The following is a 12,365-nucleotide window of genomic DNA, read 5'->3' as shown; positions in this document are numbered from 1 at the left end:
ATCTTTATCCCTGCACATCTTGTAGTCAGGTTAAATTTTAGCTTGACGTTTTTGTGGGTGGGTTGGTGTTCTCCTCCCACCACTAGGAGCCCTGTCTAGTTAAAGGGTGTCTTCTTCACTCTCTATGACTCCTGCTACTAGGAGTCTCAGGAAGAATCCTGCCCCATATCCTCCCAGAAGTCCAACCTATCTCAGGTCTCCAACTTATCACAGAGATGTGCCCACCTGTGGTTTCTCTTTTCTCTTCAGGCCCTCTGTTCTTCCACCCAGCTCTCCCTAGGTCCAATATCCATCCTCATTTCTCTCTGCACTCTTGCTCCATTTCCTACCTTGCTGGGTTTTTTTTGTTGTTGTTGTTCTTTTGTTTTGTTGTTGTTGTTGTTGTTACTAATCTTTTTTGGGTCTGTGCATTGTGGTATATCCTGTTTATTTGTGATTACATATCATGTGTCTCTTTCTGGGTCTGGGTTACCTTACTCAGGATGATCTTTTCTAGTTCCACCCACGTGCCTGCAAGTTTTATGATTTCCTTGATTTTAATAGCTGAGTAGTATTTAATTGTGTAAATATACCACAGTTTCCTTATCCATTCTTTGGTTGAGGGACATTTAGGTTGTTTCTATATTCTGCCTATTACAAATAGAACTGCTGTGAACATAGTTGAGCAAATGGTATAAAATCTAGTGAGATATGCTCAGGAATGGTAGAACTGAGTCCTGAGGTAGAGCTATTTCCAGTTTTCTGAGAAAGCATCAGATTGATTTCCAAAGATGTTGTACAAGTTTACACTCTCACCAGTAAAAGAAGAGTGTTGTTCCTTTTTTGACACATCCTGCCAGCATGTGCTCTCACGTTGTTACTTTAGTTTTTGATCTTAGCCTTTCTGACAGGTATTAGATGAATCTCAGGGTCATTTTGATTTGCATTTCCCTGATGACAAAGGATGTTGAGTATTTCTTTAATTGCTTCTTGGATATGGAGGTTTCTCCACTGAGAATTCTCTGTTTAGATATGTACCCCATTTTTAAATTGGATTATTTTGTTTGTTGGTATTTATTTTATTTTTATTTTTTAGTTCTTTGTATATTTTGGATATTACCCCTTTGTCAGATGTAAGATTGGTAAAGATCTTTTCCCAAGCTACAGACTGCAGTTTCATTCTATTGACAGTGTCCTTTACTTTACAGAATCTTTTCAATTTCAAGAAGTCCTATTTATCAATTGTTGATCTTAGAGCATGAGCTTTGGATGTTCTGTTCAGGAAGTTCTACCCTGTGACAATGAGTTCCAGGCTCTTCCCCACTTTCTCTTCTAACAGATTTAGTGTGTCTGGCTTTTTGTTGAAGTCTTTGATCTACTTTGACTTGAGTTTTGTGCAAGGTGATTTTCTGTAATTGTTTGTATTATTGTTATTGATTTTAAATTTTCCTTTAGAGATTTATTCATTTCTCCCAATTTTTTGTTTGTGTTTTCCTGGATTTCTTTAAGAGATTTCTTCATTTCCTCTTTAAGGACCTGTATCATATTCAGATAGCTAGTTTTATGGTTGTTAACTAGATATGGTAAAGTAGACAACTAGTTTGTGTGTGTGTGTGTGTGTGTGTGTGTGTGTGTGTGTGTGTGTGTGTGTGTGTGTGCGCGCGTGCACGTACGCTTTAGCCATGATGGAATATCCAGGGCTTGCTGTTCTAGGAAAGCTTGGGTCTGGTGGAGACATATTGTTATGGCTGATATTGATTTTGCTTTTATTCTGGTATCTAAGCTTCTGGGTTTGGGGTGGTTATAGGGCTAGGTGCTGGTGTCTATGATTGTTTTTGTTGGGTGGGAGTATTTATAAATGAAAATTTGGGAAAATATTTCAAGATACATATCTCTGGAAAAATATCACATAGCTAAATATATATGATGAAAAATAAATCAAATAGATAGTTCTCACATATCTGTAATTAAAATGAAATTGGAAAGTTGAGATGACATTTACTTTATTAAATAAATGAGTGAATTAATTAACCTTTTCAATAATATATTAGGTTGAAGGAAAATTACAGTTTTTATGTCTTAGAGGTTATTTTGTCTTTGTTATACTTTTTTTTTTCACCGAAAGGCACTAATGTGCAACAAGCTCTCTCTATTTTTTATTTTGTTTGGAATAACATACTGTCCTATGTGTGATAACAAGACATCAAGTGAGTGTGCCCTTGTCATTATATAACACTTTTCCAAGTGCATGTTAAATGATTGCTTTAATCCAATCATTTGTGTTCAGAGTTCTTCCATATCAAATATTATTTTCATTTTCTTTTTTTTGTTATACTTTTATTGAAAATATTTTATACAATATATTATTCTCTTTCAACTCCTCCAAAATCCTTTTTATCTTTTCAATCATGCAACTTCCCACCCTCTCTTTCTCTTTCTCTTTAGAAAATAGCCAAAAGAGCAAAACAAAACTAAAAGCATAATAAAATAGAAAAAACACACAAGCACATACAAAGGCAAATGCACCCACATGCACTTGCACATGCACAAATGGACACACAAACAGAAAATTAGAAATAATATACAAGCGAAAGATCAGTAAGACAAAAACTGCTTCCATAATCTACAAGAATATTTTTGAACTTGTTTTGTGTTATCCATTTACTCTTAAGTCTGGTTAATATATCCAGTGGTAATACATTGGAGAAAATTTTAATGTTTTTTTGCAAGAGGTTTTCAATTGGAGAAAGCTTCTTGGTTAGAGTTGGGAGACTATGCCCACTTCCCCTGTCTCAGTGTTGAGACTCTATCTGGTTTAAATCTGGGCAGGACTTTTGTGTGTTGCCTCAAACTCTGTGAGTTCATATGTGCAATAGTTCTGCTGTGTATGGTGAAAATTTCCTTGGAGTCATCTATCATTTCTGGTACTTAGGAGCTTTCTGTTTTCTCTTCTGTATAGATCCTTGAGCCTTGAGGAGAGGCCTTTGATGACTATCTGGAAGGAATATCTTTATCAATGTTAGTCTCTGTGTTAGTGACCATTTACTGCAAGGAGAAGCTTCTCTTATATGTTTCAGCAGGGCAGTGATCTGTAAGTATAACACAATATTTTAAGGAGCCATTTCATCACTATGTTTCTTAAGGAAAACAATTAAGTATAGAGCAAGGGACTAGGTGGAGGGAGGATCTCCCAAGGAAAGGAAAGTAGAATATTTAGCTATGGAGAGACTGTAATAGCAGGATTAAATTGGGAGGGAAAAGAATAGGGTGGTATCAGCAATAGTATTTCCCTGGGACCATGGCCTATCTATTCACAGATTCTTGGGCACCCAAACACTTCCAGGCAAGGGTTCCATCTTGTTCACTGGGTCTTAAATCCAACCAGAGAATAGTTGCTTATTCTCATAATGTTTGTGGGGCTACTATACCAGCATATCTTGCTGACAGGTCACTACTTACATCACAGGGTGTGTATAGGAGTTGATGGTTGTCTTTCCCCTCTGGTAGAATTCAAGGTACCCTCTAGTACCATGAACACTAGTCACTATGGCTGAAGGCTGTACCTAGGAATCAGCTTGACTTCCCCATGTTCACTGGGTTATGTAGACTTTGTCTTCAGTAATATGGGCCTTAACGTAAGTTTTTGGAGAGCCACCGGTAACCTTGACAATAGCCTGAATAGGGGTGTCCATAGGGCCCTTTTGTTCCTTAATTTAACTATATATAACATATTCCTGGCACTGGGGGTACCGTTTGGTGTCAAATGCTATCTAGTAGGGCATTTTCTTCACAGTTATTGGTGAATCCATTTAGATGTCTTTCCTATATATTATGTATAAAATAAAAACTTCTACAGTAGTAGGTTATTATATGGTCTTTCAAGTAACCCTTGATGTTAACTGTCTCTTCTCTTATTGCCACCCTTACTCCTCTATTCTATTTTCCTCCAGGTACATCCTGCTGCTACAGTCTCTGCTTTATCTCTCCATAATATATATATTTCTATTTTTTCTTCCTTTCATCATCCTCCTCTCCTCCTAGTTCCTTATTTTCTCCTAGAGCAGTGATTATTCAAATTATAGCACATATTTAAGAGAATGCATACTGTATTTCTGATTTTGAATCTAAGTTACTTCACTCAAGATTTTTTTTTTAGGTCTATCTATTTTAAAATTTAATTTTTAAACAGCTGAATAATATTTCATTGTATAAATATGCCACATTATTAGTATCCATTCCTAAACTGTTGATGGACCTCAAGGGTGCTGCTAATTTTTGATTATTCTGGATAGAGCAGCCATGAACCATGAACATGAATGAGCAAGAATCTCTGTAGTAGGATGTAGAATCATTTAGGTATAAGACCAAGAGTACTATAGCTATATCTATTCCCAGGTTTGTGAGAAAGCATTAGACTGCTTGGCAGAGTGTCTGTACCAGTTTGCATTCTCACTAGCAGTGAGTAATCTGTCCATGTTTGTTAGCATAAACTGCCACTGATATTGGAATTCTAACTGATGTAAGATGAAATCTCAAAGTTGTTTTGATTTGCATTTTCCTAATGACTAAGGATATTAAATATTTCTTTGTTTATCATCCTTATGTGTTTCATCTTTTGAAACTTCTTGGCTTGATTATGTGGCCCAATTTTGTTGTTGTTTGTTTTGTTTTGTTTTCAAGTCAGGGTTTCTCTGTGTAGCCTCGGCTGTCCTGGACTCACTTTGTAGACCAGGCTGGCCTTGAATTCTCAGTGATCCACCTGCCTCTGCCTCCCAAGTGCTGGGATTAAAGGTATGCACCACTGTAGCCTGGCCCAATTTTTAACTGGGATATTTGTTTCTTGATGTCTAAGTATTAGTAGTGATTTATATATTTTAGATATTAGCCCTGTATTGGATGTAATTAGCAAAAATCTTTTCCCATTTGGTAGGCTACCACTTTGCCTGAATGATGGCATTCTTTTTTTTTTTAGAATATTCTTTTTTTATTAAGTTATTCATATTATATCTCAATGGTTAATCCATCCCTTGTATCCTCCCATCCCACCCTCCCTCCCATTTTCTCCTTACTCCCAGCCAAGGATAATACAGGCCATAACTTCAAACCCCTACCCAGATCTAGACAATGGACAAGACATTCTCCACAGTTGAGTGGAAAGTGGGGTCTGACTTTCACATGTACTCTGGTGCCTCATATTTGACCACATCCCCTGGATGGGAAGACTTGGTGGCACTCAGAGGAAGGATAGCAGGATACCAAGAAGAGACTTGATACCCTATGAGCATATAAAGGGGGAGGAAGTCCCTCTCAGTCATAGTCAATGATGGCATTCTTTGTCACAAAGAAAAGCCATACATTTCAGTTTTATTTGGTCTTTTTTTTATTATTAATTTTTGTCCTTAGTATTTGTGGTATTGATCTCCTGTTCAGAAAATGTTTTCCTTTGATCTTCTATCTTAAAATAACTCATTTGTCATGTTTAATCTATGGGCACTCAGGTTTTTCATTAGCTCTACAACTGTTTTCTGAATTTATTTGTTAATATATTCCTGCAAAAAGCATTCATCTATGTCAGAGAAAAGTATTAAGAGATAAGTGAGCTTGTAGCTAAGGCAGTATGCAGTTTAAAAACATTCTAAATAGTTTAGGAATGTAATCACTCACATTTTATAATATATGATGTTGCCATTTTCTCTCCTTTTATAAACTCGCACATTAGAAAAGGTAAGATGTCATTAAGATGTGTGGGAAATATTTCTAGTGTGTTAAAATATATTGTACAATTTTAGGAATAACTGAAATTCAATTTGAATCAGAATATCAGATTAAATATTAACTAAATAAACTTAGAAAACTTGTAATTAAAATAGGGACCAACCTTTGTCTCTTTGACAAATTGCCATACTTTTTAATGTTACATGGTGAGATTATTTATAATAGCAGTTTTAAAGTAAATGGTAATCTTATTAACATATTTATTTGTATATTTTTCAATAATGAGTTGCTGATATGGGTATGTCACACATGTTTAATATTTATATTTTGACCACTACTTCAATATGAATATACTTAGAATGAGATGTTCTTAGGCATGGGGTCTACCAATCATAATTTTGTTGAGGTGCTCCAGAGCAGAAGAAAAATAACAAAAGGTAGAACACAGCAACTATCCCAAAAGGTTTGTAGCATCTGTTGGTCACACTTCTACTTGCTGATCTAATCAGATATGCCCATCTTCTTCTGTTTCTAATGTCAGCATAGTAAATATTGGTAGATGGTATTATCCTGCTGGTGTATATTTCCCTCCTTATGGGAAATGTACACACTCTTTAGGGTAATAAGGAATTCTTGTAGCTCTTGTCTAAAACATGTGTCATCATAATCACATAGAAAGATTACTTTAATTGCTCAGAAAAGCATTTCATAAACACTAATACCTGGGTTTATACTTTTGCCTGTTTCTTTCTGACTTGTTGCTAACTGCTTTTCCTCTCAGCTCTAGCCCTCCTCAGGGATGGGGGTAGACACAGATTGTGAGGACAGAAGTGTATCCTGCTTATTGCCATAAAGAACAACCGAGGAATCTTCAGATTGTTCTTTCTTCCTTTATAAAAGGAAGAGGGCAGATTGGTTCATCTTTTGACTTTAGTTGCTTATGATTATATAATCATAGGAAGTGGGTCACAACTTAATTTTCAGCAAAAATGGCTAATATACATTGTTATACTTAAAAGATAAACACAGGCTTTTAAATTTTAAATTATACTCAAGTGTCATACAGAACGAATGTGAATTTCTTAGGGTTTCATTCCACTTTCTGGTGCCTTTTATACTTTGAACCATACATTTTGTATTTTTCCTTCCTCAACTTGCCCCAATTTATCAAAATGTTGTTTGTTAGAGTGAACCACAGACAGAGTCTATGCTAGGCTGTTTTGAGCAACTTATCCTCAGCGGGACTTATCAGACAAGGACAAATAGCAGGCATATTCCTCACCAAATTATCACAAGAATCATCTCTAGGCAACATACTAAATTCCTATCCTCTGGAACCTCTTGAGCCAGGCCCCCACCAGTCTAAATCACCCTCAGCACCACTATCTTCCTTGTTTCTGCAAGGATGGCCCATTAAACCCCTTTTAAAGAATTCCATTGCTTTCCTAATCCAAAGGCTCCAAATCCACATTCCTCCAAACAAAAGCATGGTCAGGCCTATCACTGCAATATCTCAGTTCCTGGTATCAACTTTGATCTTAATTAAGGTTTTATTTCTGTGAAGAGACATCAGGACCTTTATAAGCAACTCTTTAAAAAGGAAAACATTTAATTGGGGATGGCTTAGTTCCTTTTTCTCATGGTGGAAAACATGGTGGTGTGTAGGCAGACATTGTGCGGGAAGAGACAAGAGTTATATATCTTGATCCAAAGACAACAGAAAGAGACTGCATTCCATAATAGCAGCAAAGGAGACTGCAAAGCCTTCCCAACAGTGGCATACTTCCTTTAACAAAGCCATATCTCCCAACAGTGTCACCCCCTTTGGGACAAGGATTCAAACACTTGAATCTATGAGGGCCTTACCTATTTAAACCACCACAGAGAATAGAGCAAATTATAGTTCTCAAATTTTATAATGTCAATTTAAAAGTCCTAAAGCATTTAAACAATGCCTGCATAAATGAATAACAGTTTTTAGAATAATAAAATAGGTTGTTTAGGAATTGTGACAAAATAATCACAAATTTTCCCATGTTAGAACTCTAAATTATTTGTATGCAAGGAAACAGCATTTAATATATTTTGAAAAGATATGGTACATACCCTGGAAAATCAGTAACATGAACATATTTACAAATGACAAATATATTTAACATATATAAAAATAGTATCATACAAGTAAAGATCTCTTGATTCACTATTATCCTAACCAAAGTGTAAATGATAAAAGGTAAATATAAATTTTAAAAACTTTACAGAATAAAGAAAAATGTGATTTTTAAGAAGGAGAATACTTTATTCTTATTTGCAAATGAGCTATACACTTCAGAATTTTATAGAATTAGAGAGCCTTACCTGTAACACTAGCACTTTGAACTAGTTGCTTAGTGACGGTGTTAACTTGGAGCATTTTGTGGTGTCCAGGTGAATATTAATCATGTCTCCATTAAATTAACAATGAACAGTGAAAGTTCATAAGTAGAGAGGGATCATAGTCACACAGCAGGTTGCTCAATTAATACAGGTTTGTTGGGTAAAAACAAGTTCCTCAGGGGAAATTAGAATGTTTTTAAATGAGTTTTAAGAAAAACAGAACCCATATTTTATAAAAGAGTGCAATTCTCAATACCATGAAAACTAGCGAATGTTAGTATAAAGTGGGAAAGTGTGCAATATATAAAATCACGGATAGATACTAAAAGGAATTGTTCTTCACATGATATAGGTGCAGTGGCATAGTTATTTTCATGATATAAACTTTGTAAAAATAATTTATGTACAGTTTTAGCTTATGAATTGCTTACTATCTATTGTCATATACTCTGAGAAATAGAATCAGACAGTAACCATTTAAAGACATTTTTTCATTATATAATACTTGGATTATTAATTTGCTTTCTGCTGCTATGATGAAAACAAACAAACAACAAAAACACTGACTAAAACCAACTTGGAGATGACTGCATTTATTTCAGTTGACCAAACATATTTCATCAAGAGAGGCCAAGACAGGGATTGGAGACTGGAGTTTGAAGTGAGAACTAATGGAGAGATGCTGCTTACTGCCTGCATCGTCTGGTCTGCTATATGGCTTTCTTCTTCTTCTTCTTCTTCTTCTTCTTCTTCTTCTTCTTCTTCTTCTTCTTCTTCTTCTTCGTTTTAATAATATATTTACTTTTATTTCATATGTATTGGTGTTTGGATGTATGTCTGTGTGAAAGTGTAAGATCTTAGAGTTACAGACAGTTGTGAGATACCATGTGAGTGCTGGCAATTGAGCCCTGGTCATCTGGAAGAGCAGTCAGTGCTCTTAGCCAGTGAGTCATCTCCGAGCCCCCAAGATAGCTTTCTTAAACAGCTCAGGTCCACCTGCCTCGTTAGCATCCTTTGTCCCAGTAAAGCACAAGTTTTACTTCCACAGTTCCTTATTCAAATACATAATAAGATGAGCCCTGATAGTCCTTACTTTCTTCTGGTGTCATAGCTGGGCTCCCATTATCTACATTTTATATAGACTTGTTATCTTGCAAGCAGCCAACAGAATAGTTCTTTAATCTCTGAGCACTCAATTGCTTTCAGCCAAATTGAAAAAAAAAAATCTTCGCACTTTCTCCCACAAAGCAGTTCAATGCATAAAAGCCACATGATTAGTCCATACCGGCAGCCTCCTATTTGCTGATACCAATTCTATTAATTTTCATTTTGAAAATGTATTTAAACACTTAGTAAAAACAACTTGAAAATAAAAGATTTAATTCAGGTTACAAGATACAGTCCACTATCAAGGAAGGCCAACAGAATAACTCAAAGCAGAAATCAATGGAGAAACACTGCTTACTAAATTTACATATTTTAGCTGCTTAGATCCTTTTCTTATAAAGTACAGTCCTATCTACCTAGAGATGCTGCTATTTATAATGGGCTATGCCTGTTTACATCAATCATTAACTGAAAATTATCCCACAGATATGCCTATAGACTAATTTGATTAGTGCCATGTCTTAATTGAAGTTCCTTCTCCCCAGGTGCCTAAGGTGACAACTAAACTTAGCCATCACAATGGAAAATGCAATTTTTCTTTTCAGTCATTGTGAACTGGCTAACAAACCAGATACTTAAGAACAACTGCTTTGGAGAAAACAAAGAAATATCTCTGATAAAGTTTCACTTCTTTCACATCCCACTGTGCTTATCTTGGACAAGTGCCTGATACAAGAGAGATAGAAACAGCCAGAAGTATCCAGAAAGCAAGTTCAGAAAAACATATAACATCTCACCCATTTTGAACTACATATTTTCTATGTGTATAAGACTAGATATAAGCCTAGAGATGGGTACGCATATTGTCTTACTTAGTTTTCTATTGCTGTGAAGACACCATGACCAACTAAACTTATAAAATAAGTTTTTTAATTTGGGAGGATTTCAGGTTACAGAGTTGCTGACCATCATGGTGGGAAGCATGGCAGCAGGCAGGCAGGCCCAAACCCAGAGCAGGAGCTGAGAACTAGCATCTTGATTAACAAGCACAGAAAAGAAAGAAAGGCACTGGGAATGGTGTAGGCTTTTGAAACCTCAACCCATCCCAGGAACACACCTTTTTCAACAAGGCCATACATTCAAATCCTTCCCAGACAGTTCCACCAACTGGGAATCAAGTATTCAAACATATAAATGTATGGGTCATTCGCATATGTCTACCCTGTGCATTCTGATTTCTGTCATACCCATCCTCTCTGATTTCCCACCACTCTAATTTCCTTTTAGCCTCCCTATGAGCACATGTTTTTGTATATTTCTTTTGCTTTGTTTTGTGATCCCCTTAGTTTGACCAATGGTCTCTGTGGCAATGTGTTTGACTTATTCAGTGGAGCATGGCAAGCTCACCAAAATATACAGAACCGAAGGTCATGTCTGATCTCTGCAAGAATCTATCATAGCTATGAGTTTATCAGAGAAGGGTAGAGCCACATGATTCTCTACCTATATACTTTCAATACAATAGTCACAAAGACACAACCATTGTGTGTGTGTGTGTGTGTGTGTGTGTGTGTGTGAGAGAGAGAGAGAGAGAGAGAGAGAGAGAGAGAGAGAGAGAGAGAGAGAGAGAAAGAGAGAGAGAGACAGAAATAGAGACAGAGACAGAGAGACAGAGAACGACAGAGAGAGAGAATGAAAAAAGTAAGAGGGGAGGGAGCAAACTAATTAAGCCTTTCAGTAGAGAGATTTTTGAGAAGTCCTTTTGTCTAACCTAAGATAAAGGAAAAACCAGCCATAGCTAAATGCACCTGACACATCTTACGAAAACAGAAGCCAGCCAAGCTAGTAATAGCAGGAATAATGTGAGCAGGGAGTATCATAGGACTATGAGGATTTATATTTGCTCATCACTGTTCTAGGACTTCTATGTCTAGCCATGACCTTGAAGCCTGTTCATGGAAAATCCCACTGTTTCTATCCCAAATTTTATCAAATTATTGAGTTAATAGCCTAATCACGGATACTGTAATGATTCTCCAGGGTCCGCATGCTCTTCCTTTGTCAGCCTGATACATCAAAATAATTGATTTATTTTGCGACAAAGAGAAAGACATTTATAAGAGAAAGATAATAAAGTTATAAAAGCTTAATAAATGAGAAAGTAGAAGTAAAACAATCTTAAGAAGTTATAAATCAGGTTAATGATTTTCAAGTGGTATATTCAGAGAGAAGAAAAGCTCAAAGCAAATATTATATCTTGTGTTCTGTGTTCTGCAGAAACAAATTTAACCTGTAGTGTTGTGCAGAAACATTACAAACAAGGACAGGCAGCTGAACGAAGAGACATGAACATTATTATTGGCTTTCTGAAAGCATGTTCATGAAACAACTACATTTTCTATCCTCTGATGAAGACATTAACACATTCAATGGCTATCAAGTAATGGTAACACAGTCACACATAATTTCAACATCATGAGCATCAAAGTAATTTAAGTAATTATCTTCAGGCACTTACAACTTGACACCATCTTTGGTCACAGTGCTTAGAATAGAAGCACTTATTTGTGCATTTAAAGCACATCTTCGTAAGAGGTAAGCACAAATATAAAATAGGCCAAATGACTAAAACATGGGCTAAAGTAAAAAAAGGTAGTTGTTTATCTAGGATTGATGGAAATAAATAAAATTCACATTTACTGTATTTAATCAGTGTGTGTGTGTGTGAATGCTTATGGGATCTTGTCTTTAAAAATATATTTTATTAATTTATTCATATTACATCTCAATTGTTATCCCATCTGTTGTATCCTGCCATTCCTCCCTCCCTCCCATTTTTCTCTTACTCCCCTCTCCTATGACTGTGACTGAAGGGAGACCTCCTCCCCCTGTATATGCTCATATGGTATCAAGTCTCTTCTTGGTAGCCTGCTATCCTTCCTCTGAGTGCCACCAGGCCTCCACATCCAGGGGACGTGGTCAAATATGGGGCACCAGAGTTCCTGTGAAAGCAGAAAGAGTCAAAAGGTACATACTCACTTATATCTGGACACTAGCCCAAGGGGCATGTCCCATGAAAGTCTTCACTCACCAGGAAAGTGGGTCAGAGGGGAGGACATCCTATTGGGACTCTAAGTGAGAGAAGCCTGGGAGAATGGGGAAATAGAAGGATCCAGAGGGTCCTAGAA

Source organism: Acomys russatus, chromosome 2 (assembly GCF_903995435.1).
Source record: "Acomys russatus chromosome 2, mAcoRus1.1, whole genome shotgun sequence".
NCBI classification, from domain to species: domain Eukaryota; kingdom Metazoa; phylum Chordata; class Mammalia; order Rodentia; family Muridae; genus Acomys; species Acomys russatus.
Note: the sequence above shows the minus strand (reverse complement) of the source record.